Consider the following 6434-nt stretch of genomic DNA (forward strand, 5'->3'; position numbering starts at 1 on the left):
ATAAAATGTCCTTGCTAATATAGATTACAATTCAGTAAAAACAAATGATACAGAAAAGTATGCCATGTCAACTGGCTCGTAAAATAAATGAGGAAAATACATGTCTGTAGAAAATGAGGGTGAATAAAAAGGTGGTGAATGTATATAAAATACTCTGCCCACTACCCACTCCTCTAAAAAGATAAATAAATAAAGACACCAAATAACCATTGAAACCAATTTTTATAAAATCAGTAAGTTGCTCTGGTAAGCAAAATTGGGAACAGACTTTCAGTATTTGCAAAGGGAAATATAATTAAATTTCTTTACAAAACGAAGAAATTTTTAAAATCCTAGAAAAATTGACATCTGGTCTAATTTTAAACATGTGCTCATAAATTTAGCCTAGGTCACATGTTTATTCACATTTAAAGTGGTTCCTGTTGGGAAATGCACTACCGAAAACTATGTGGTGACAGTCCATGGTTCTTTTATGAACAAGATATATAAATCATAAGAGAACTGAAAATCTCATCCATGAATAACTTTCCAACTTTTTTTCTAGTTTGAAAGGATTACAGCTTCTACATCATATGCCAGGTCTTGAATTACTATTAAATAAAAGAGAATGAAAAATGGTAAGCTTACTTATCTAAGTAAATAAATTTTATCTTATTGGCCAGAATATTTTAATACAGGAACATTTGCATTAATGGAAAATATTAATTTGGTGTTTACCCTTCAACTGGTGTAGAGCTTTTTAATATCAACTTTTAAATTAAAATTATATCTACAGAGCATGGATCTAACTTGGAGAAAGAGAATGGGAAGTGACTTGAAAGAACATTGTTATGAAGTGGAGATATTTGTTTATTTTAATTTATTTTTGGGACTACTAGTACAACTTAGTCAAAACATTATAGAATATGTGGTATTTTTTCTCCAGCATTTATATATCTATGCCCATACTCTTAGCTCCAATTTATCACTGACTATCCTGTTATAGAAATGTTTAACTTATATAGGAAAATCTGATACATTATTGCATGGAAAATGTTCAGATGTTCTCCATATCCTATGTAGGGAGACATGGCAGTTAGCTAACTTTTATGATAAGTATGTACCCCCTGACATCATTTCATCATTTCTGTAATTTTAAGAATTGAAAGAAATATTTTCCTAAAAACGTTCAGCAGCGCTAACAACTAAACTTCACACACACACACACACACACACACATTCATTTTTAAAGAGAAAATGCCAGAAGATCATGTGACAAGAAAATTTTATAAGTGATAACCAATATCATGAGTTAATATGTACACGGTGGTTAATGAATGGCTTTTATAGTTCATGCATGAATTTAAAAGCATTTATTGAGCACCCATTGTTTGCTAAAGCACCATTGTAGATGCTAGAGATACAGCAGTAAATAAGACAGGCAGACATTTCTACTGTCATGCAGCTTAATGTTCTAATAATCAACAAAGTAGATTCCACACTCTATCACTTAACAGTTGTGTGACCTTGGGAACTTTATTTTACCTTAATAGCTGATCCTCAGCTTCCTCAACTATGAAATGTGGATAATATCTTCTACCTTATACAGTTATTGTGAGGATTCAGTGAGGAAAAAATCACAGAGTATTTCAGAGCAGAGTACTTGGCACTTAGTAGATGTTCAGGAAATGGTTATCGCTGTTCCATTATTACTAACAGTGATTATTTCTAATTATTAGTATTTTTTATTAACAGTAATTCTTTCATTACACAAATGAAAGGGACAAAATGTGAATCAACTATTTCTTTGACTTTTTTATTTCTTTTAAATTATTGGAAAACAAATTGAAAGCATATAGTTTTCCTTTTACATTCGATAAGCCAGGAGATAGTTACTCATAAGTGAAACACTTATTTTAGAGTCCTCAAGTCTTACTCATTCTGCACAGTGAATCAAGAGCCTTTTAGAAGAAGTAAAGACATCCTATAAATCAGTATATATTCATTGAGTACCTTTAGAGTATGAAACAACATACTTGGAAATTAAGACTTTGTCCCTGCCTTTGTCCCTACAAGGAATATATAGTCCAAAGGCTAATGAGGAGGTAAGGCAGATATTACTTCTGATTTAAAAAGGAGAGGAAACAATACCACAAAATGATTTTAAAAAGTATTCTCCCATTAGCTACTAACTACCCCACCTGCAAAATCGTAAGAATGCCAATCTAGACCATAGGGTATTGCCATTTAAGAATAGATTGTAGAACTAAAATTTAAACCTAGAATAATTAAGACTTAGGTAGGTATCTTGAAACTTAAAAAAAAAACTCTTAAAATTTATGAACGACATGGAGCGAGTATAGACTTTTTATAAACACTTGGCACATAACATTTGGAGGGGAATGTATGGATGAGGTGGCTTAAAATTTAAAAGAAAGAGCCCTAGGACAAATAAAATTAAATCCTGCATTATGTAGCTTTCAGTGGAGAAATACAATTTGTTACATGAGGTTGTCCAAGTTGGTAATGCCATTTAAGCTCAAGAAAAGGAGTATCAAGAATGAGCTCTTATGAGATGAGTAGAGATGTTGAGCTTGATATCTTGGCCAGACCCCATGCTTCTCCACAAAACAACACTAGGTATTCTTGTCAGAGAAGAAAATGTGGTTGACCCAGCATGGCATTTTCTTTTATTTTGGGGGGACGGCATAAAAATAAATGCCTATGAAAATAAATGCCTTCTTTCTCCAAAGAAGATATTAAAACAGTCAACAAGCAGATGAAAAGATGTTCAGCATCACTAATCAACAGAAAAATGTAAATCAAATCCACAATGAGATCTCACTTCACATCCATTAGGATGGTTACTATCACAAAAATAGAAAATAAGTCTTAACAAGAATGTAGAGAAAATAGAACCCTTGTGCACAATCGGTGGGATTGTAAAATGGTGAAACCACTATAGAAAACAGTATGGATGTTCCTCAAAAAACTAAAAATAAAGATGCCATATGGTCTAGCAACCTCATTTCTGGATATGTATCCAAAAGAATTTAAAGCAGGATCTCAAAGATATATTTGCACACCTGTGTTCACAGCAACATTATTCACAATAGCCAAGAAGTTAAAGTGGCTCAAATGCCTTACAAATGAATGTATAAACAAAATGTGATACATATAGACAATGGAATATTATTCAGCCTTGAAAAGAAGGAAATCCTGTCATATGCTGTATACACATGGATGAACCTTTAGGACATGGTGTTAAGTGAAATAAACCAGTCACAAAAAGACAGATACTCTGTGATTCCACTTACATGAAGCATCTAAAGTTGTCAAATTCATAGAAACACAAAGTAGAATGGTTGTTACCAGGGATTGTGGGGAAGGGAAAAGGGGAAATTGTTGTTTAATGAGTATAGCGTTTCAGATTTGCAAAATGAAAATGTTGTGGAGACCTGTTTCACAACCATGTAAACATATTTAACACTACTGAACTGCACATTCCAAAATGGTTAAGATGGTAAATTGTATGCTTTATGGTTTTTAAAAAATCATTTAATGGTTTAAAAAAAAAAGTAAATACCTAAATTCTACTATCCTATCTCAATATGATTTGGCCCTAATAATTGACTCAAAGCTTTTTTCATTGCAGTCTATTTATTATTATTATTATTATTATTATTATTATTTAAAAATCAACCTCAGTTTCTAACTGGAAGTAAGATGAATTCCTTCCTCTAGGTATAAAAATGAGTCAAATGTTTACAGCCAAGAGAATACAGGTTTAGACATTCATCTCGTAAGTATGTTTACAAGATGTAAAAGAAAAAATTCATAGGTTATTTATGCCTTTGCTGTTACAAAGCTGTAGATTTCTGTTTCTTATATAATTTTAAGCGCCACATTATATTACATTATTTAGTGCTAACAGATGCCCTCAGAATTATTTAGTGTGAGGTGTTTAAAAAGAGAGTACATTTTCCTTTTTTAAATAGATGATTTTAAAATCCGTAGAGGAATGTTTATTATATTCCTATTTAACACCACTGGGTCTAATCAGTCTTAAAGACTTATTTTGTTTTTCAATTTCCTTAATGCCCCTTTCCTTTTGGTAATATCTTGCTTTTCCTTTTTAAATTTGAACTTTAATATTAAAACTGAACTTTAATATTAAAATACTACTTACACATAAACTCTTGGACTGAATTTTTATCATATGCTCTATAGAAAAAAAAAAAACCAGTCGTATAAAATTGATAGCAACATTTTAGTATACCCTCAGGTCTCCAGGGAAAAGCAATGTACTTAGACAGGTGATCTGATTTTATGAGCACATAGCTGAAATCTAGCACTGCACATTTGTCTTTATGCTCCTACTTTTTTCGGGGACTACGAAAACACATTCAGGCAGTAGTTTCACTTTCCAACAATGGACTGCAAAGCCTGTGACAATACAGAGCATTTGCATTGCTGTTTTTCATTATGCACATTAAAGTAGAGATCTATTTCAGCTGAGCCTGTTAAGAAGAAAACAGAAACTTCAGTATAGGAACACATTTTATTATCTCTGCTCACTGAGGACTGTGATTTAGATTTCATTCAAATATGAATTAGTTTAAATGTTGCTCTGCCATGACTGTTGAATTTATTCATTATGTTGTAATATTTTACTTATGAAATTGCATTTAGAAATCCTTTGGTGTATATCAGGATGAGATTAAAGTGCTCGGTGATATTGATTATTGCTTGTAATTGCCATCTTACTAGCCAACAATGCTGTCTTTCTTTGTCTTTCTTCTACCTGTTAATGATATACCAAACCAAGTCAATATGCAACATATTGGACCACTTAAGATATCTCAAAAATCCGTTTTCCTTCATAAATATACAAAGAATAGAAAATTTTATCTTTAAACATTGAAGAAAAGAGGCCTATACCTCTAGAATTTTCTTTTATCCTATAGAAGCCTATTAGAGTGTTGATGTATAGAATCAAATATATGTAAATGACATTTTGTCACCTCCAGACTAACCACAGGGCAAAGGTGAGGAGATGGGGAGTTTACTCCACTATGCTGTCTATAAAGTATTACACTTTTTGCTCACTAGTCAATTAGAAGGCTAAAGAATAAAACATAAACTAGGAGAGCTAACCAGACATTAAAGAAGAAATCCACTTCCTTGTGACATGGAGAAAATTATTTCATGGCCTAATGAGGAAGAGCAAGTGCATTCAAATGAAAGGAGCATAACGCTGTGAGTCACTCTTTCAATAAAATATTTGAATTTTTATTTTTACTATATACTATTTCTCTGCTCTCAGGATAAATTTAGATGCCTTTAGAAGCAGTAATGACTCCTTTAAGTTCTTAATAACTAAAGGGTAGCTTCTTAGTAATGCTTCCACATTCGTCCAAAATAGTTAAGGAAGATGGAAAACTAGGTAAAAGCAGGGTTCATGACCTCTCAAGTCTGCATCGAAATTACAACCAAATTATAAAATAATCAATGTGGACAATCACCTGAAGTCCAGCTGATCCTACGTCTGATAATATAAAGGAGCCACATCAAAGCCGATCCAGCATAGGCAACAAGCAACTTTGTAGTTCCCACCAGGTATCCCTGAGCAATCAAAAGCAGTGGCTGACCTTGGCCAACTGCAGATCACCTCCCAAGGAGTCACAAAATCAACACAAAATCAGAGGCTGGCACTAGACCACAACAGAGCAACTCCTCACTAGCTCCATTAACGGTACACACAAAGGGTGATTTCAACAAGTACACAAGCCTACTAGGGCAAATCCAACCCAGGGGTGTCAGCAACTCTTATTCTGTGGATGCAGGCAATTCCCACAATTAGTCAGCCTGAGTGTTAACCCCATCAACTGATGTACTAACAACAATAAAGTCTTGGTGACAACAGAAGATCACACACAGCCCAACACAAAGATCATGTCTAAAGCCCCCAGCATAGGGGATCAGAGAAAGTGTGCTACTGAGTCACACAGGACACCTTCCACATTAGGCTATCTGGCCAAAGCTGAGAGATGAAAAAAATATTCTTGGCACAGAGAAACAAAAACAGAGAGGCTAATAAATGAGAAAACAAAGAAACATGCCACAAATGAGACAATAGTAGAAAGCTCCAGAAAATAAACTAAATAAAATGGATGCAAGCAATCTACGAGAGACAGAGTTCAAAATAATAGTTATAAGGATGCTCAACGAACTTATGGGAAGAATGGATGAGTACAATGAGAACATCAACAGAGAGATAGCATAAAAAGGACATAGAAACCATAAAAAGAACCAAACAGAAATGAAGAATGCAGTAATTGAAATGAAGAATACTCTAGAATAATTCAATAATAGACTAGACAAAGCAGAAGATAGAATCAGCAAACTGGAAGAAAAGGTAGCAGAATACACCCAATCAGAAAAAAAAACAACAA

The 6434-nt window shown here is 33.3% G+C and overlaps 1 protein-coding gene across 3 annotated transcripts in view; it reads left to right on the forward strand.

Moving 5' to 3' along the window:
- The window catches only part of TENM1 (teneurin transmembrane protein 1), a 745224-nt gene that overhangs the window by 283329 nt on the left and 455461 nt on the right, over positions 1 to 6434 (forward strand). The gene's annotated exons all lie outside the window — the stretch shown is intronic.

This window comes from Pteropus vampyrus, unplaced genomic scaffold, assembly GCF_000151845.1.
Source record: "Pteropus vampyrus isolate Shadow unplaced genomic scaffold, Pvam_2.0 Scaffold335, whole genome shotgun sequence".
NCBI classification, from domain to species: Eukaryota; Metazoa; Chordata; class Mammalia; order Chiroptera; family Pteropodidae; genus Pteropus; species Pteropus vampyrus.